Raw genomic sequence first — 20,911 nt, forward strand, 5'->3', positions numbered from 1 at the left:
GAGCCATGTGGAGTTTGGCCTTCCAGCTGAATGAAGAACAAAGAGGAAAAGTTGTTATACAGGATGTCACTGTAAAATGGCACATTTTCCCCAGGGATAGTTTTGTATTTCTTATTTTAGTTTGCAGTACAGAGAGAAATCCAGAAAATTTTCTTATTTTCTTAAGATGGTTAAATTATTCTAATGGCAGGAAATGTTCTGCATCCCATTACTGCCCTACAGGAACTCTTTGGAGACTCAGGTTCCCAACCCCTGAATTGCCAGGAGCAGACAAGAACCTGCTGACAAAAACATTTATTTATTTATTGCACTTGAAAATATGTGGGTTATTTTCAGATACCTTTTGGTTTTAACTTCTCACATAGTTTCACAGTAATAAGAGAATAGGCTCTGTATGATTTCAACACTCTTTATTTAGGCCATGAAACTTTTGCACCTTGTTTTACGTCATGTTCCAGTGTCTCCTGGTTAATAGTCTATGGGAACTTGAATAAATTTGTATCCTGCTCTTGTGTGAAAATTGTATAAGCCTTAATTATGTTGAATTGGTTCACAATTCTTTTCAGGTCTAGTATATCCTACTTTCCTGTCCATTCTATTAATTTTTGAGAGTTTAATACTGAAACTCCAACTAAAAATCTTAATTTGTCTACTTAAAAATTGTAATATATAGTGGAACTCTCTGTAACTATTTTCAAAGCCTCATGTAAATGTGTTGTCATACTTTCATAATTTCAAAAAATTTTAAAAAGGAAAATAAAATCTTTATTGAAACTTTTCTACTTGTTAGGAGGACAGATCCTAGTTTCCAACATACTGGTCTACAAAGTTATAAGATTTTGTCTTAAAAGTGTAACGGGGTGACACAGCGGCCTGGGAAGGCCGGCCGCCTCTGCAGGCATGGCGGTGTGGAGCCCCGCCACAGCAGCGCCTCTGGTCCAAGGAACCAGTCAGCTTCCTCTTCTCCACTGTGCGCAGTGCATGTTTTCCTGGCATCCGGAGGGGGAGTGCAAAGTGACCCAAATCCTCACAATTTCCAGGAGGCTGTAGGGGAATGTATAAAGTTCAAATTAAATGGGAAGAATTTAAGGAGAAGAGAACTGTCTAGCAGCCAACAGGCACTAAAGGAAGAAATCAAAGATAGGCACGGATTGCAGATTTTTAAGTCTGTCGCCAAACACTGACCATACCCTGGCTGCTTAGATGTTGTTGCTAAAACACTGGATATATCTTACTAACGAGGGCTTCCCTTGTGGCTCAGCTGGTAAAGAATCCGCCTGCAATGCGGGAGACCTGGGTTAGATCCCTGTCTTGGGAAGATCCCACGCAGAAGGGAAAGACTACCCACTCCAGGATTCTGGCCTGGAGAATTCCATGGACTGTACAGACGATGGGGTCGCAGTGTCGGACACGACTGAGCGACTTTCACTACTACCACCTTTCTTTCCTCAACATATGACAAAAAGTTTATTTTGTTCACAGTCATTTCCATATTGTAATTATAGAAGAATATGCTATCTATTTAGATGTTAAAGGCAACTAAAAAACAGGCTGTAATTTATGGGGCATCAATTCAGTTCAGTTCAGTCGCTCAGTCGTGTCCGATTCTTTGCGACCCCATGAATCGCAGCACGCCAGGCCTCCCTGTCCATCACCAACTCCCGGAGTTCACCCAGACTCAAGTCCATCGAGTCAGTGATGCCATCCAGCCATCTCATCGTCCTAAATACCTCCCTGCACCTTGCCCCGCCTTGCTCTCGCTGTAGACTGGGACGCTCCTCGCCCCGCCCCTCGCCTGCAGCAATCCGCCCAACCCACGACCCGGAAATTCCGCCTCGGAATCCACGCGTGCGCACTTTCCTGCGGAAGCGGAAGGCCGCGAGAGAAGGTCGCCCGGGGGCACTTGAGTTTTTTTCTCCTAGTGTAAACGTGTGCTGCGCGCTTAGCCGTCCAACCCGCCCTCGCCACGCCCATCTTCTGCGTCCCGCTGGTTCTGCGAAAGTTATATCCAAATACCCCGCTGTCCGCCCCAAATAAACCCAGAGGCCGCGGTTACAGGTCGAGTATTCGAAATCGCTCTGAGGCTTGTCCTTGCCTTTTGCTTTTCGGCCTTCGGCTCCAGAGACACCGCCTTTCGGGATATTTTCCTGCTTAAAACTTAACCGTTAGTACCTACGCCTGTGCCTTGTAAAGTCCCCGGGCGCGAGGGGGATTCGGGCACGCCCACCTCCACCGCCTCACCCTGTCGGCCCCTGGAGGTCGCGTCGACAGCCCCGCTCCCGGAGAAGCCGCGTCCTCTCCCCTGTCCTGCGATTCTGGAGAGCCCGCCCAGCCCGAGACCCCCTTCGCTCCCAGCCTCTCTGTCCTCGCCTCTCCTGAGGCCCATCATTCTGCCCCTTCCTGGTCAGTCCCTTTTCCTCACCCCTGGGCTGGACGTGTGACACCCAGTGTTTATCCGTCACGAGTCCGTCTCGTTGGAAAATGTGCTCTTTTGATAGGCGGGCGTTTCACATTTTTGTAGATACGTGGGCGAGGGGGATCAGAAGAAGCAGTGACTGAGAGTGAAAGGCAAAGGCAGAAGTGGAAAACAATGAGAGAACCGACGGGGTCGCCCAGGATGGCTGAGGCAGTTGCAAAGGGATGGTAAAATGAAATAAGAGTAAGCCCTTAAAGTAGCGGGTGGGTGAAAGAATAATGGACAAAGGCGTGGGATCTCCAGGAGTTGGAGACAAGGAGACAGGGGCCCTGCGTCTGTGGTAGGAGGGCTGACAGGAGTGATCCCAGGAGAGAAACAGGGATAGGTGTTGACTAGAAGAGAAGAGAAGGAAGTAAGCCTAGACACCTGGAGTGCCCCAGAGTGGGAGTGTAACAGGGAGAGAAGGCGTGTGACAAGAAGGCAGAAAGGGAGCAGAGTTGGAGAAAGAGACAAATGTGTAGGTATTTAGGACAATTAGAAGGGTGGGGGTGGGGAGAAGAGCAGCAAGAGGAGAACAAGTTGCAGAGGGGAGCAGGACAGGTGTGAGGGAAGAAATAGGAGGGCAGAAACAGCATCCCACCTGAGGCAGTGGACACCAAAGGACTGTTCCACATAGTGAGGTCTTCCTGTTTTTGTAGTTGTGGCAAACGAAGGGGGGATGTTGATTCTAAGCCTTAAGCAGCCTGTTTTCCACTTGCAAGATCAACTTCTAAAAACTTACATTGTCTGAGGAAGAAGCTGGGAAGAGGAGGAAAAAAGGAAAGAAAACAGAAATGGCTCTTTCTCAGGTAAAATCATATTCTCAGTTGATTCTCAGTCTGTCCTTCCTGAAATCCCTTCTTTGGACTTACTAGTCATGTCTGACTCTGAAGTATCCTTCCTGACACCTGTACATGCACACTCACCAGGGAACTTCCCTCAGGGCCTGTCGTCTCCACTTGGATCCCATCTCCCCATGACCCAGTGGCCTGGACCTTGTGTGGAGGGCACCATCCTGGACAGGGCTTCTCACCTACAGGCTTGAGAAGGGGTATCAGTGCTGTTGGGCGGCAGGGATTGTCTCGGATCTTTCTGGATGTGCAGTCTGCTCTCTGTCAATCAGGATTAAGAAGCTGTGGGTGGAAGTCAGGTATTAACATGCACTGCTGCTGCTGCTAAGTCGCTTTAGTCGTGTCGGACTCTGTGCGACCCCATAGATGTCAGCCCGCCAGGCTCCCCCGTCTCTGGGATTCTCCAGGCAAGAACACTGAAGTGGGTTGCCATTTCCTTCTCCAATGCATGAAAGTGAAAAGGGAAAGTGAAGTTGCTCAGTCATGTCTGACTCTTAGCGACCCCATGGACTGCAGCCTACCAGACTCCTCCATCCATGGGGTTTTCCAAGCAAGAGTACTGGAGTGGGGTGCCATCACTGCACAGTACCTGGTAAAATCTGGAAGTAGACCTAAAAAGGGAAATTTGTTCTAACGTAATTGAAGCTAAGTGAGTGAGTCACTGACTTCAAAATCTTGACTGGAAATGGGATGGAAAGTTCAGAATCAGGTGTCAGTGATAGATGGTGTGCTATTCCATCATCTGTTTGAAACTGTGACATGAATCTAAATCTCTGAAAGCTTGAAATTCACTTTCATTGCCTTCATTCTTCAGATTTTGTCTTTTCACGGTGTTCATTTTGTGGTTTGGCACAGAGATGTTTTTACTTTTGATGGAGGTGAGGTTTCCTCTTCATTGTTTAACTCATAGATTCACCATTTGTTATGGCAACTGTCTTTTTTCCACTGGGTTTTCTTAGCATCCTTGTCATTAGATTTTAAATATATGCAAATCGTTGTTTCTGAGCATTCTCTTCTGTTCCCTTGGTGTATAAATCCGTGTTTATGCCAGTACTACACCATCTGGATTATATTGTGATATGGCTTGAAATTTTAAAAAGGGTGGCCTTCATCTTGCATCTTTGTACTTATTGAAGAGTATTTTTGCAGTTTGTGGTCCCCTTGAGATTCTTTATGACTTCTGACAAGTTTTTTCTATTTCTGCAAACACTTCTATTGTAAGTTTCATAATGAGTTCATTAAATCTGTGGAGCACTTTGAGTAACTTGGAAATATAGAGTACTGAGATTTCCAGCCCATGACTACTAGATTTATTTGTTTATTTTGGGTTTCTTTTAGAAATGGTTAAATGGCACCACACTCCAGTACTCTTGCTTGGAAAATCCCATGGACGGAGGAGCCTGATAGGCTGCAATCCATGGGGTCGATAAGAGTCAGACACGACTGAGCGACTTCACTTTCACCTTTCACTTTCAGGCATCGGAGAAGGAAATGGCAACCCACTCCGGTGTTCTTGCCTGGAGAATCCCAGGGACGGGGGAGCCTGGCGGGCTGATATCTATGGGGTCGCACAGAGTCGGACACGACTGAAGCGACTTAGCAGCAGCAGCAGCAGCAAGTAGTTTTCAGTGTATATGTTTCACCTCCTTGGTGAATTATTCCTAAATATTTCACCCATTTTTAATACAATAGTAAATAAAATTGTTATGTGATTTTCTTTTAACATTGTTCATTGTGTACAGAAATGCAGCTGATTTGCACGTTGATTTTTTTATCCTGCAAGTTTGCTAAAATTGCTCTTTGATGTGGCAGGGTTTTTTTGTGTGTGTGTCTGTGTGGAATCTACAGTTTATACATAAAAGATCTTGTCCTCTAGGGAAGAAGATAACTTTCTAATTTTCCCTTTGGGAAGCTTTGATTTCTTTTTCTTGTCTAATTGCTCTGGTTAGGAGTTTTAGTCCTTTGTTGAACAGTGATGCAGAGTGCTCATCCTTGCCTTCTTCCCGATCTCAGAGGAAAAGTTTTCAGTCTTTCACCACTGAGAACAATGTTAGGTGTGCTCTTTTCATACATCATATATTTTAGTTTGAGATACTTGTTTTGAAAACGAAACAAAACCCCGAAATGGACGGGAATGTATCAAAAGTGTGAACAGAGATGAGATCTCAGGGCAGAGAGGAAAGCACAACATTAATAGTGGTTGGAAACCTCTTGTAATGTACATAGAGGTGATAGCTTACCGTGAACAACATCAAATTCATGATCTCCGAAGAAGTAGATATAGCTTTGGGACCAGGGACCAGGCTTGATCACTCAAGAGCTTTTGTGTAGCAGAGTTTTATTAAAGTATGAAATGGGACAGAGAAAGCTTCTGACATAGACATCAGAAGGGGGATGGAGAATGCCCCCCCTCGCTAGTCTTAGCAAGGGAGCTATATACTTTCTCAATTAGTTATTACAGTAAGTCAAAAGAATGTCTCAACGTTGTAAAGGTCTTACCAGACCCATGCCTAGAATTTACATTTCAAGATGACAGGATTAATCAGAAGGTTCTCAAGAAGGAGAAACATGTCCTCAAGCAGGATACATTGTTGTTACATTACTTTCAGTTCAGTTCAGTCACTCAGTCAAGTCTGACTCTTTTCGACCCCATGAATTGCGGCACGCCCGCCCTCCCTGTCTATCACCAATTCCCGGAGTTCACTCAGACTCACGTCCATCGAGTCAGTGATGCCATCCAGCCATCTCATCCTCTGTCGTCCCCTTCTCCTCCTGCCCCAACCCCTTCCAGTGTCAGAGTCTTTTCCAATGAGTCAACTTTTCGCATGGCCAAAGTACTGGAGTTTCAGCTTTAGCATCATTCCTTCCAAAGAACACCCAGGACTGATCTCCTTTAGAATGGACTGATTGGATCTCCTTGCAGTCCAAAGGACTCTCAAGAGTCTTCTGCAACACCACAGTTCAAAAGCATCAATTCTTCAGCACTCAGCTTTCTTCACAGTCCAACTCTCACATCCATACATGACTACTGGAAAAACCATAGCCTTGACTAGACGGACCTTTGTTGGCAAAGTAAATGTCTCCGCTTAATACAGAGTTTAAGCTGAGTTATTTTGTTGTGTAATCATCAGCTCTGGGCTTAAAGAACAAAGGTTGTCCTTTTCTCCTCCTTGAGAATTCCAGATCGCTCTCTATCCTCCTCGAGAGCCCCAGACCCCTTTCTCCTCCTCAGGTACCCTAGTCTTATCAACCTGCCTAGGAATTGACTCTCTCAGATCTTTGGCCGAAGAGAAGTTTGTTTATTAAATTCCCAGAGGAAGCTTAACCTTTCCCCGAGTTCTCAGCCTGTCCTTCAACATGTATCATGTATTCTTTCACCCACCAGTGGTGCTGCAGCTCCATCAGACACAAAGGCAAGGTTTGTATCCACAATACTCGTCATCTCCCTGCTGTGAGCTGGTTGGTCTTGAGTGTGAGGAGCATGAGATGGGCTGCCTTACTGGGCTGCCTTGTGCCCTCTTCTCGTTGTGGGCTTGGATCTATTGGCTACTCAATTCTTAGTCCACATAGATCAGAGCTGATGGCCTAAGCATCTAACCCCTGATCCAGTGTTGCTTTCTTCACAGTTGTCATATTTGGAAGGTATAATCGGAAAATGGGAAAGTACTGGCAGCTCTTTGATTTTATCTGGCACCTCAGAACCTGTATGGAACTGTCTCAGTCCCTGTCTGCCTCTTGAGATCCCTCAGCCATTTCTGCTGTTCTCCTTGTGCTGCCATACATGTCAGGGTGTGTGGAATAGGTTGGTGGATTGGATCTTCTGTGCCTATTACTTAGGAAAACTGTAAAGAGAGCAGTCCAACAAAGGGAAAATGTGGGAATCTTTCAGGCTCTTGGCTTGGCGTCTCTGGGTGGACCAAATAGTCCCATCTCAAGGTCTTAGGATATGAGACCCCCACATGTCATAGTTTTCCGCTTTTGTAATGGTCTGTCTAGTCTGGGAGTGTAGACTCTTCCTGACTTTGCTTTCTCCTTAGTTTCTATAATTTTTTCTTTTAAGTTTGATTTTGAAATATGTGGCTCTAGGGTCTGAAGTCATGTCCAGTTTCTTTGCTGTGGTAATCCGCCTGTGTTTAAGGGGAAGCTCCTCATGGACTCTCTGTGGTGTGGGTTTACTGGGTAAGAGAAAATTTTTAAGGAAAAATACTTTCCCTTATTGGTTGTAATATTTTCGTGCTGCATACAGAATTACCACTTGAAGCTACTTAGTATAGTGGTCAGCGTGTTCTGTGATATGAGAAAGTATCTGAAGACCTTGACCTGTACATCTTTTTCTGGCTTTGAGTGATGTCAGAAAAGCCTGAGTGAAGGGCACTGTGATAGTGTTGTTCACGTGTACTATCACCATGCCCTCTGAGCCTCAACAAGAGGTGTAGGAACTTCTCCTGACAAGGGTATTGTCCAGGTTCACACCCTCACATTTGTGAGACTGTTGACTAAACTGTTGCTGATGCTGCATGCTTGTCACCTGGGTGCTACTGATCATTCTGCCTCCACACTTAAGTTTGTAGCAACTGAATGACAGAGCTTATGTCGTGGAGTGATAACTTCAGTGATGAACCATCGTTTGTTTTTTTTTCAAGGCATAGCTACTTTCCTTTTTAAATATTTTTATGCATTATAAAAGATTGTCTTTTATTTTTGTCATTAAGTTTCTATTTTATGTTACTCTTTGTATTTTATTTGCAACATGTGGGATGGTTGGTTAAGAAAGCTCCCCCACCCCTATGGTGGAATTGGTGATCAGTACTTTTTAGAGGTTTTTTTTTTTTTTATGTATTTTTTGATGTTAAACTATTATTGAATATATGATTGGCAATTTTTTTTGTATTATAGTGTACATGTTTTTTTCACTGCTGAGGATGGTTTACGGCACAATATTTGATAATTAGGATGTGTGCAATTTACCTCTTTTTATTTTGTTGGCGTGAGCTTTTGGTGTTGTATCTGATAAATCATTGGTGAATCCACTGTCAAGAATCATTTTTAGGTTATCTATATGAAATTATGGATGCTAGGCAAACTTATTGTGATAATCGTTTCACAGTATACTATCAGTTAATTTTTCTCTGTAGCTTAAACTTACACAATGATATTTGTCATTGTAAGCGTTGCTTATACAACCCCCTGTATGTCACTGTTTAAAGAGTTGGGTTTAGAAAGGGAAATAATTAAAACACGTTGGATAAAAGAAACAATAACACAGTTTATAATCATTTAAAGTGTCTTGCTCTTAAAAGGCTGTGGTTAGTGACCCAAATGATCACATCCTGTAAGTCCTCCATCTCAGACACCCAGGTACTGATCCTGAGTTTGTTGAACTCAGCACTATGCTGTTTGCTGTTTTGTAGGGTGTGAGTAGGGAATAGCCCATTTCTACCCAGGCAGAGTTTTGTATTTGTAATATAGAGACTAGTCCCATTCTTGTTTGTTAAAACTGCCCAAGTTCCCAGATCCCTGAATTGCTTCAGCCTCACTAGCAGGATCTGAGCACAACATGCTGTGGAAAACAGCTTTTTATTGAGAATAAGCCCTTTTAGTCTTAAGAGGAAGTATCTTGGCTTCCGACACAACTTGAAGCTTTTACCTGAGCAGTGTTACAGAAGGTAACTTAATGCTGTCCAGGTAACAGGCCCCACCCCGCTCCGCGGCCCGCCCCTCCCACTAATTCTGAGCACAGCTGGTGCTCGCCCCGCCCCTGGTCGGAAGCCGCGGCTCTAATACCAAAAGCCCTTTCACCCAGAGCCGGAAGTTGGAGAGCGCGGAGACGAGGTCCCGAAGCGGCGCCTAAGCTTCCTTCTAGAGTAAGTCTGCAGAGCCCGCCACCCCGCCAATCCCCACCTCCGCCCCCCTCACTCGTCCTCATGGTGTGGGAATTGCCAGCGACCTGAAAACCCTGGCACCCGGTGCTCGGCACCGAAAAAACGCTACCGCTGCCATTGCGGCCCAGTTATCTTTTCGTTTGGGTTTTAAGTGTTGCTGAGGCGGTTTCGGCCCTCGGTCCCCGTAGACACCGCCTCAGGCGACATTTTCCTGCTTAAATCCCTTTTTTAACCTCTGGCCTCGCCAAGTAAAGCCCTCTCTCGCGAATTGGAGTCGCGCCCGCCGCGTCGCCTTCTCCACTGCTGGAGGCAGAGCCCAGATATGCCGCGCGCCCTCTCCCGGGTCCCGGGATTCCGGAGAGCCCGCCCCGCTCCTGAGGCCCCTCCCTCCCAGGCCATCTGTCCTCGCGTCTCCTGAGGCCGGTCCTTCTGCCCCGCAGCAGGCCCCTTTCCTGTCAGCCCGTCCCCTCACCCCGTATAGGGTAGGTGACCTGGGCCAGCCATGTGACAGCCAGTGCTGTTCCATGCCCAATTGAGCTCGGTCGGAAAAGGTGATCTTCCGGTCCGGGGGCGTCTCGTTCTGTGGCCCACTCAGTAAATTCAGGAGGCAGGAGGATCAGGAGAAGCAGAGTCAGAAGGACTGAGAGAAATAACTGAAACTGAGGAGAAAAGCATCAGGGAGAACCAATAGGAAAACTGAGAATGGCTGCTGCTGATCCTGCTAAGTCGCTTCAGTACTGTCCGACCCTGTGCGACCCCATAGTCGGCAGCCCACCAGGCTCCCCGATCCCTGGGATTCTCCAGGCAAGAACACTGGAATGGGTTGCCATTTCCTTCTCCAATGCATGGAAGTGAAAAGGGAAAGTGAAGTCGCTCAGTCGTGTCCGAATCTTAGCCATGGACTGTAGCCTACCAGGCTCCTCTGTCCATGGGATTTTCCAGGCAAGAGTACTGAAGTGGGTTGCCATTGCCTTCTCCGTGAGAATGGCTGAGGGATTTGCAAAGGGATAGTCATGTCAAAGAGGTTAAGCCTTGAAAATAGCCAAGTGAGTAAAATAGAGAAGTATTAATAAATTAGAAAGCCAGATCTCCAGGGATTGGAAAACAGCATAGGGAGAACTGCCCTGTATCAGTGATGGGAGCAGGGAGGCGAAGGGCGATGAGGGACATCAGACGTGGAGAGTCCCTAACTGGGTTTTGGCCGGGTTTGAGTCCAGGCCTCTTGGGTTACAGTCCCGAGTTGTGTTTTCACCCGGTTGGAGTCCTGCCACAAGGGTTCGAGTCTCAATCCGAGGTGGCCGGTTTCATAGTGCTGGCAGAGAAAGAGGTAAGGAGCAGAGGAAGAAAGGGGCTGGAAGGAAGCATAGCCACATGGCCTACCAGAGAGTGGGGAGGAAGGGAGAGTCACGGCGAGAGAAGGGAAGTAATCTGGAGCGCAGAGAGGGAGCCGAAATGGGGGAAGAAAGAGGCAGACATAGGTATGGATTTTTGAAAAGCTCAGGATGGTTGGAGAGAGAGAGAGCGTTTCTAGGGGGAACGAATTGCAGCAGCCTGGGACAGGACACGTGAGAGGCAGGAAATAGGACAGGAACAGCAGGAGAGCAGAGGGGGAGAAAAAGAGACACCGAGACCCAGATTAAATAAGGAGACTGGTGAACAGAGGGATAAGCTCGATCCAGGTGTGGCCAGTTGTTTGGTTACAGATGATTTTTTTAGTTATACAGAAGAGGCTGAGAATTTCAAAACTCCTGTCTATAAGGCTTGTGTCTTTTTTTATTACTTGTGGCAGACGATGACTTTCATTTGCAAACCCTGTTGAGCCTGGGGCAGTGGCTTGATTCACTGAGTTGTGAGTGACCCCCTTCCCTTGTCCTATCATAAGATAGAGGTCAAGGAAGAAGAGACCTGGGGCAAGAAATGACTGACTCTAGAGTGTCACCCTGTGGTAGCTTTTTTTTTTTTTTTTTTTTTTAAATTAATTTCTTGGCTGTGTGTCTTCGGTTCTGTGCCCTGGGCTCAGGAGTTGTGGCTCCCAGGTTCTAAAGCACAGGCTCAGTAGTTGTGCACAGGCTTAGTTGCTTGTACTTGTGGGATCTTCCTGAACCAGGGATAGAACCCATGTCCCCTGTATTGTCAGGCAGATTCTTATCCACTGTATCATTGTTGGGTAGCGTTTTTAAAGTAACACTTTTTTTTTTTTTTAAACGGATTCACATTTTCTCCTTTCTTTATGTATGGTGCTTTTTGTAGTTTGGAATAGGTCTTCATTCATTTAGTTTCTGTAATCATTTTTAACTTTAGAAATAAGTTTTGTTAGTTTCCAGTATTCTACTCGTATCATCCTTTTCTAAATATGATTATTCTCCACATTTTTTTAAACTTTGACCAGATTTTTAGATTAAAAATAATTCAGTTTTTTGTTTCAAATTTTTTTCAGATTCATTCCTTGCCTGAGTGCTTTCTTCCCTTTATCTCATACATTTGAAATTTTCTTTGGTAAGTAGTAAATCATCTTAGACTATTTTGTGGCATACTTAGCAAAAATGTCACCTCGTTTATCAGTTCTAATGAGGTAGATGAACCTAGAGCCTATTATACAGAGTGAAATAAGTCAGAAAGAGAAAGAGAAATACTGTATATTAATGCATATATATGGAATTTAGAAAGATGGTACCAGTGACCCTACATGCAGGGCAACAAAGGGAGACACAGATGTAAAGAACAGACTTTTGGACTCAGTGGGAGAAGGTGAGGGTGGGATGATTTGAGAGAATAGCATTGAAACATGTAAATTACCATATGTAAAATAGAATAATCAGTGCAAGTTCGATGCACGAAGCAGGGCACCCAAAAACCAGTGCTCTGGAACAACCCAGAGAGATCTGGTGAGGAGGGAGGTGGCAAAGGGTTCAGAATGGGGGGGCTGCTGCTACTGCTGCTAAGTCGTGTCAGTCGTGTCCGACTCTGTGCGACCCCATAGACGGCAGCCCAATAGGCTCCTCTGACCCTGGGATTCTCCAGGCAAGAATACTGGAGTGGGTTGCCGTTTCCTTCTCCAATGCATGAACGTGAAAAGGGAAAGTGAAGTCTCTCAGTCATGTCCGACTCTTAGACTCTTAGTGACCCCATGGACAGCAGCCTACCAGGCTCCACCATCCATGGGATTTCCAGGCAAGAGTACTGGAGTGGGGTGCCATTATAGTCAGTAGCAGTCTGTTAATGAAGGAAAGGAATGTTTTAAAACTCAGAATGGCACCAGGCCCCTCATCCATAAGATGCATTTTGGAATAATCTTGGCACCAGATGATTCATCCCAGGCCATAAAATGATTAACTTGAATCTTGTAGAAGGCCAGATTACCATACAAATAGTTTTGTTTACATAGATTAGGGGAACAGTATCTGAGTACAACATACTGGTTTGTGAAGTAGGTTACGAGCCATTAGGCAGAACCAACTTGAAGACAGAGTCTGGGGTAAATGCATAGTCTATTAACATAGCTTAAGACAAACATTTCCATAAGAAAAATGCATTGGTTAACTCAAGGTTTGAGAATAGTTAACTTCAGGTGAAACCAGGTGTCATTATGGCAACAGAGTATTTTAAGAGAAACCTCCTTTTAAATTTGTATAGAGAAGGAAAAAATACCGCTAGTTTGTTTCCTCCTGCCACTTAAGAGAGATAAAAATGTCTGACACTTGCAGCCTATTTCCTCCATTTGGAGACCCCTGGCCTTCCTGCCTGTTACCGTCTCATTGCCCCCTTTTCTTTTAGAAGAATTATGTTGCCTAGGGAAAAGGGGCATCGTTCTCGTTCCATAACTGCTTTCGAGCTGACAAGGGGCATTGTCCCTAAATTGGTGAGGCAACATATTCTCCTAACCCTCATACCGAAGATGTCTGATCCAGGGGCCCCAAATAATAGTTGGAAGAAGCTGCAGCAGTAGCAGGAGTTTGAGCAACTATTGCAGGAAGGGGGACCCCTGCCAGGGCCCGAAACTGGGCTCTTGTCTAACACTCGGAAATGAATTGTCCGAGGAGACACGTGTGCTGACAAAGCAAGAGATTTTATTGGGAGAGGGCACCCGCGTGTAGAGCAGTAGGGAAAGGGAACCCAGGAGAACTGTTCTGCCACGTGGCTCCGAGTCTCGGGTTTTACGGTGATGAGATTAGTTTCCGGGTGCTCTTTAGCCAATCATTCTAATTCAGAGTCTTTCCTGGTGGCACATGCATCGCTCAGCCAAGATGGATGCTAGCAAGAGGGATTCTGGGAAGTGGACAGACACTCCGTGTCTCCTTTCAACCTTTCCCGAACTCTTCAGGTTGGTGGTGGCTCATTAGTTCCATATTCCTTATCAGGATCTCCTGTCATAAAACAACTCATGCAAATGGTTACTATGGTGCCTGGCCAGGGTGGGCGGTTTCAATCAGTGTGCTTCCCCTAACACAACCATTTGTCACTTAAAAGCTTTCATGCAACTAGAAACAAATCCAGTTACACAGTTACAGATGCAGGGAGCAAACAGCAAAAACAAAACAATCAGAATTATTGTAATTCAGATAGTTTTCCACCATGGGGCACTAGTTAACATCTCCCAAAATGAGGCAATTGAGGCTTCAGGAATATCCATAGCCCCAGTCATCTTGTTCATGTGTTTAGTAAAATGAGTAACATTAGTGCTCCTATCAGGTATATATGTACAGCATTGGGTATGAATAATGGCACAAGTTCCTCCTTGTGCAGCTGTCAGAATATCTAAAGCCAATCTGTTCTGTAAAACTACCTTTCTAATTAGTGCTTGTTCAGCATTAAGAGCTGAAATAGCTTTTTGAGAATCTTGTAATGCCTGTTGAGTAAAGTTAGTCAAAGCATCCACTCGTAGCATAACATCTGTAGTTCCCAAAGAGGGAACAAAGACTTCAGCCAAATAATCATACCAGTGAAATACAGACCTTGCCCACCGAGTTTTAAGGTGGTGTAAATTAGCAGGCTTTTCTGGAAGCTCTGAAAATACAAAGCCATGAGTAAAGGCTAGACCCAGGGTGCATCTCCCTATCCGACCAAGGGGAAGCCATGCCCATAGGTAAGAGCCACATATCCATAGGTCCCTTTTGGAGCAAGCCACCTGACTGAGATATCCAGTCCCAATTAGTGCCTGGCCAGACAAAGGGAGGACCTGAATTGGGGTTGGAAAACAGGGGAATGATTATGGTGCATATTCCCTGAGGCAAAAATCCCAATTGTTTCCAATCATTGTAATTAAGTTGTTAGCTAACTTTTGGGGATGGCTCTGTTTGTTCCCAGCATATAGGGGCAGTAGATACTTGACGTCCTTTTTCAGGAGTTAGCCATATAACCTCATCCCATATTTGATAAACTTCAGATAAAAAACCATGAGATCCAGACCCATTTGCATTATGTGTAGTGCAATAGTCATTAAACCGAGACAATGTATAATCAAAATTAAAAGTCACGTTATGTCCATAGTTAAAGTACAAAGTGTTGCACCAGTCCATTTTAGGGCTGGTAGATGTCATCAGATGAAGAAGAGGCATCACATATGATTGTTGTCAAAGGTATTCGCAGACTTGGAGAAAGTCTTTTTCTTGAAGTGAGATGTCCACCACAGGAAGCCTTTCACTGATGAAGAGGGGAGCGCTCCGCAGACCCAGCAGTTAGACCAGTTGTGGAATGCAGCGTAGGGGTGAGCCCAAGACAGGAAGGCATTGTCTTGAGGATCAAACAGCACACTCAGGATTTTTGGAGTCAGTAGAAGTAGGCTCACATAGATTACAGGCCTATCTGAAAAGTACAAAGTCAGAGCATAGAAAGTAAAGACATAAAATGAAGTCACTTAGTTCTGGTCAGGGTGCCACCTCTTAACTCAAGTGTGATGCACCACGAATCAATTCCTGGCACTTTGACAGCTGTGGGAGAAGAAAGAATAACCTGGTAAGGGCCTTCCCAGAGGGGCTCGAGGAATGGGCCCCCAGATCCCAATGTTTTTATGAGGACCTCGGTTCCTGGCTCAAATAGAGGTTTGCTTGACTCAGAGGCTGGGTCAGGAGTTGTCTCCCAGAGTTCTGTTAATGCCTGTTGAAAAGCTGAGAGCTGAGTTACATAACTAGTTAATTCCAAGGCTTCAGGGTCTATAATGATGTCTGTGCACAAGAAAGGCCTTTTTGTGCCTTTCTTTCATAAATAGATTCAAAGGGGGACAGTCCCTCCTTTTGGGGGCAGTTCGAGCCCTCACTAAAGCTATGGGTAGGACTTTAATCCAATTGTCCTGAATCTCTTGAGTTAATTTGGACAGACGTCTTTTAATAATGTAATTAGCTTTTTCAACCTTTCCTGAAGATTGGGGTCTCCCAATCTTCATTTATCAGTGTAAGTGATATTCTATTTCTAGAGCTTTAGATACCCCCTGAGTTACAGCAGCTTTACATGTGGAGCCATTGTCACTCTGAAGGCTCCGTGGCAGCCCAAACCTGGGGATAATTTCATGGGTTAAAATCTTTAGAACTTCCTTAGCCTGCTTACTACGACAGGGAAAAGCCTCAATCCACCCAGTAAAAGTATCTACCCAAACGTGTAAGCAAGAATATCAAATAGCTTTTGGCATATGAGTAAAATCAATTTCCCAGGCCTCTCCAGGATACTTACCACTTCGTTGTAATCCAGATATTGCTAGCTTCTCAGTCTTCGGGTTATTTTTCTGACAAACCTCACATATTTTGATACGTTCTTTAAAGTTTTCATTATGTTTTTACTTTCAAACAAACGTGAAGCCATTTGGTAAGTACTCTGTGCACCCAAATGAAAACTCTGGTGTAAACTCTTAAGAATTTTCCATTGAGCATTTTCAGGAATTATTAATCGTCCATCCTCGGACTGTAACCATCCGTTATCTGTAATCTTACTTCCTCTTTTCTCATATCTTTCTAATTCTTCCTCAGTATATTGTGGTTTCTCCTGTTCCACAGGACCTGTCCAGATCAAAGGCCTCTGCAGTGAAGGGGTTTCCTAAAGTGCTGCTTTTCTGGCTTGACAGTCAGCCAGCTGATTACCTTCAGCTGCTTTCCTCCCATCCCTGCCGTGCCCTTTGCAATGCATAACAGCTTCTTCTTTAGGGCAATATATAGCAGTTAGAAGTCTCTGGATCTCTCTGAAATGCATAATAGGTTCTCCTGTTGCTGTTTTAAACTTTCCTTCCATATTGCAGAATGAGCATGTAAAGTCAAAGAAGCACACTTAAAATCCATGTAGATATTTACTAGCTGCCCTTTGCTTAACTCTGCAGCTCGGGTCAGAACCACAAGCTCTGCTAACTGAGCACTGGTTCCCTGGGGGAGAGATTTTGTTTCTGAAACCTATTCAGCAGTCACCAAGGTGTAACTTGCTTTATGCTTTCCATCCCAAACAAAAGAGCTGCCATCTGTAAATATTTCCATGTCAGGATTGTCTGATGAGGTATCCATTAGATCCTCCCAAGCTGCATAGTTTAAAGTTAGAAATTGGGAACAATCGTGATCAGGTGTTTCATTTTCCTTCTCAGGAGGGAAAGTGGCAGGATTTAAATTTCCACAAACTTTCAGCTTAGTTACTGGTCCTTCTAACAACAATGACTGATATTTAAGAAGTCCACTGTCTGTCATCCAAATATTAACCTTAGAATTTAAGATGCACTCACATCATGAGAAGTTAGGACAGTAAGATTTTGTCCATTAATTATTTTTAAAGCTTCAGGTGCTAATAAAGGCGCTGCTCCAATTACTCTTAGGCAGTGGGGCGACCCACATAAACTTACATCTGGTTTTCTGCTTAGATAAGCAATAGGTTGCTGGTGTGGGCCTCGGGCTTGTGTCAAAATTCCCAAGGCCATACCTTTTTTTTCAGTGACAAATTAAATCCTGACCCTGTGGGTAAGCTCAAAGCGGAAACTTGCAGGAGGGCAGTCTGAAGAACCTTAAAAGCCTTTTGAGTATCTGGAGACCAAACCAGTTTGTCTTTTGGGGCCTGCTGAGTTTCAGCTCTAAGTTTATATAAAGGTCGGGCAAGTTCCCCATAACCTGGAATCCAAATATGAGAGTAGTCTGTGATTCCCAGAAATCTTCACAATTGTCTTAAAGTCATAGGTAGGGGATGATTTAGTATGGGTTTAATTTTCTCAGGGCCTATGGCCCTAGTCCCTTCTGATATGATTAGGCCCAGATATGTAAGCGATTGTTGACAAAGCTGAGCCTTTTCTCTTGATGCCTTATAACTGCAGCCTGCCAGAAAGTTTAAGAAATCTTCTGAGGCTCCTAAACAAGCTTCTTCTGTCTCAGCACAGAGCAAAATATCATCAACATATTGTAACACCACCACTTCGGAGCTATTAAAGTTTTGTAGATCCTGTCACAAACTTTGTCCAAATAAGTGAGGACTGTCACAAAATCCCTGGGGCAAAACTGTCCAGGTTAACTGAGAAGCTGGCTGCGTAGGGTCTTCAAAGGCAAATAGAAATTGACTTTCTTCCGCCAAAGGCACAGCATAGAAAGCATTTTTCAAATCAACTACTGAGAAATATTTGGCTCACTCAGGAATTTCAGACAATAGAGTATAAGGATCAGGCACCATGGGGTGTAAAGGAACTACAGCCTTATTTATCATTCATAAATCTTGAACTAGTCTCCATTTTCCATTTGATTTCTTTATACCCAAAATAGGAGTGTTGCATGGAGTGTTACAGGAAACTAATAGTCCCCACACCTTTAAATTTTCGATGATGGGTTTTAACCCTTTCTTAACCTCAGGTTTCAATGGATACTGCTTCTTATGTGGAAGTAAGTGTGGGTCTTTGAGCTTGACAACTACAGGAATAGCATTTTGTGCTCGACCCACAGATTTTCCCTCAGCCCATACTCTAGGATTTATATTTTGTTCAACTAAAGGGAGGGAAAGGGAGGGCTCCATATTTATGAAAACAGAGGCATGGACCTTGTTCAGCATCAGTTCAGTTCAGTTGCTTAGTCATGTCCGACTCTTTGCGACCCCATGAATCGCAGCACACCAGGCCTCCCTGTCCATCACCAACTCCCAGAGCTCGCTCAGACTCATGTCTATCGAGTCAGTGATGACATCCAGTCATCTCATCCTGTCGTCCTCTTCTCCTTCTGCCCCCAATCCCTCCCAGCATCAGTCTTTTCCAATGAGTCAACTCTTCGCATGAGGTGGCCAAAGTACTGGAGTTTCAGCTTTAGCATCATTCCTTCCAAAGAAATCCCAGGGCTGATCTCCTTCAGAATGGACTGGTTGGATCTCCTTGTAGTCCAAGGGACTCTCAAGAGTCTTCTCCAACACCATAGTTCAAAAGCATCAATTCTTCGGCGCTCACCCTTCTTCATAGTCCAACTCTCACACCCATACATGACCACAGGAAAAACCATAGCCTTGACTAGATGGACCTTTGTTGGCAAAGTAATGTCTCTGCTTTTGAATATGCTGTCTAGGTTGGTCATAACTTTCCTTCCAAGGAGTAAGCGTCTTTTAATTTCATGGCTGCAATTACCATCTGCAGTGATTTTGGAGCCCAAAAAACTAAAGTCCGACACTGTTTCCACTGTTTCCCCATCTATTTCCCATGAAGTGATGGGACCAGATGCCATGATCTTCGTTTTCTGAATGTTGAGCTTTAAGCCAAGTTTTTCACTCTCCTCTTTCACTTTCATCAAGAGGCTTTTTAGTTCCTCTTCACTTTCTGCCATAAGGGTGATGTCATCTGCATATCTGAGGTTATTGATACTTCTGCCAGCAATCTTGATCCCAGCTTGTGCTTCTTCCAGCCCAGCGTTTCTCATGATGTACTCTGCATAGAAGTTAAATAAGCAAGGTGACAATATACAGCCTTGACGTACTCCTTTTCCTATTTGGAACCAGTCTGTTGTTCCATGTCCAGTTCTAACTGTTGCTTCCTGACCTGCATACAGATTTCTCAAGAGGCAGATCAGGTGGTCTGGTATTCCCATCTCTTTCAGAATTTTCCACAATTTATTGTGATGCACACAGTCAAAGGCTTTGGCAGAGTCAATAAAGCAGGAATAGATGTTTTTCTGGAACTCTCTTGCTTTTTTGATGATCCAGTGGACGTTGGCTATTTGATATCTGGTTCCTCTGCCTTTTCTAAAACCAGCTTGAATGAATCGGAATGAAAACTGATCACTATATTCCTCCCCAAAAGGGGTGATGGAGACTCTGGCACAATCAGAAACTCGTTTGAAAATAGCACAGAATCTCAGTTACAGCATAAAGAGTAACTGAAATAATACCCTTTGGCTCATCCAGACAGTCCCATTATGGAAGCAGATTGGGAAGGAAGTGGGCCAGGGGATTCAGTAAGCACGGAGTAAGTTGCCCCAGTATCTAAAAGGAAATCAACAGATTGGCCCCCCCACAGTTATTAATACTTGGGGTTCCTCAGGTGTAATTAGGATGGGAGCTTGTGTGGGGACCCCTGGGCACCTTCAGTCCTGATTGTCTTGAGAGTGTGACCCCAGGTATAATTATGACAACACAGTATTTTAAGAGAAACCTCCTTTTAAGTTTGTATAGAGAAGGAAAAAAATATTGCTAGTTTGTTTCCTCCTGCCGCTTGAGAGAGATAAAAATGTCTGACACTTGCAGCCTATTTCCTCCATTTGGAGACCCCCTGGCCTTCCTGCCTGTTACCCTCTCAACATCGTGTAATAAAACAGACATAGTTTCAACTGTGGTTTTACCAAAGACATGAATTGTGTGTATGTTGTTATGTGTGCACAGACAAATGGATATTTCTGGTTTCAGCTCTTTACCAGAGAATAATGGAGGTATGACATTAGATCTTATGAAATTAAAGGCATGTCTTTGAGAAATGGGAAGATAAAAGAACATTTAACATGATAAAACCAACAAAATAAAATGTTTCTACCGGAGTCCAGCTCCAGCAGCCAGGGATTCAACCTGAAGGGGTGAGCGGTGTCGGCGCGAAACGAGACAGCCTCTCAGTTTTCTTGGACTGCCTGTTTATTTCAAGCTTATGATTCTCTTTTATACTTTTACAAAAACATTAGGTCAGGGATTTGACATTTTCAGTTCCCCCTGACCCAGATTTGTTGTCTCCATAAATCATTGTTGCCCCTCAAAAGGAGTTCTTGCCTCAGAGATTCTCTTATTTACTTCTTCTCTTGTGTCCTTGTGAATACGTAGTAACTCATGCTAATGTCTGGGCTCCATACCACATTCCTCAGTTTATTTCTTATCTTTTTAAGTCCTGTTTGCCCCTAGTATCCTGGCTCACTATTTCTTAGAAAGGGCTTCTAACTATTAATATGTCTAAAGTCCCTAATCTCTATAAGCTATAATAGAATATGCTAAGATTACAACATTCCTTAAATCTTTAGCTTCTAACTATTTTAAATATTCCTAAGCCCTAAATTCAGCAAACTCCTTTGCCAAAAACACTTTCCTTACAAATAGGCTTCAGATAGCAATTCCTCCCATGGTCTCAAGCTGCAGCCTGTGTGCTCACCCTGGAACACTATTTTGTAAAAGTCCTTGAACAAATGTCAATGATTAACTTTATGAATTATTCACTGAGCACAGCTGCAGAAGGCTTGGTGCCTTCTCATGCAGTACTCTTGCCTGGAAAATCCATGGATAGAGGAGCCTGGTAGGCTGCAGCCCATGGGATCGATAAGAGTTGGACA

The 20,911-nt window shown here is 44.3% G+C and overlaps 1 protein-coding gene across 5 annotated transcripts in view; it reads left to right on the plus strand.

Annotated features, from left to right (window-relative positions):
• Nucleotides 1-9,041: 9,041 nt before the first annotated feature.
• Nucleotides 9,042-20,911, plus strand: part of LOC109572285 (zinc finger protein 160-like) — a 43,196-nt gene continuing 31,326 nt past the window's right edge. For 4 of the 5 annotated variants that reach the window (XR_011561800.1, XM_070772254.1, XM_070772256.1 and 1 more), the window contains exons 1-2: nucleotides 9,044-9,170; nucleotides 11,626-11,684. The gene's annotated coding sequence lies outside the window, so the exon portion shown is untranslated. Of the gene's footprint in view, nucleotides 9,171-11,625; nucleotides 11,685-20,911 lie in introns of all 5 variants that reach the window. The other variant, XM_070772258.1, reaches the window with a different exon arrangement.

The sequence above is a fragment of the Bos indicus genome, chromosome 18 (genome assembly GCF_029378745.1).
Source record: "Bos indicus isolate NIAB-ARS_2022 breed Sahiwal x Tharparkar chromosome 18, NIAB-ARS_B.indTharparkar_mat_pri_1.0, whole genome shotgun sequence".
Lineage (NCBI taxonomy): Eukaryota > Metazoa > Chordata > Mammalia > Artiodactyla > Bovidae > Bos > Bos indicus.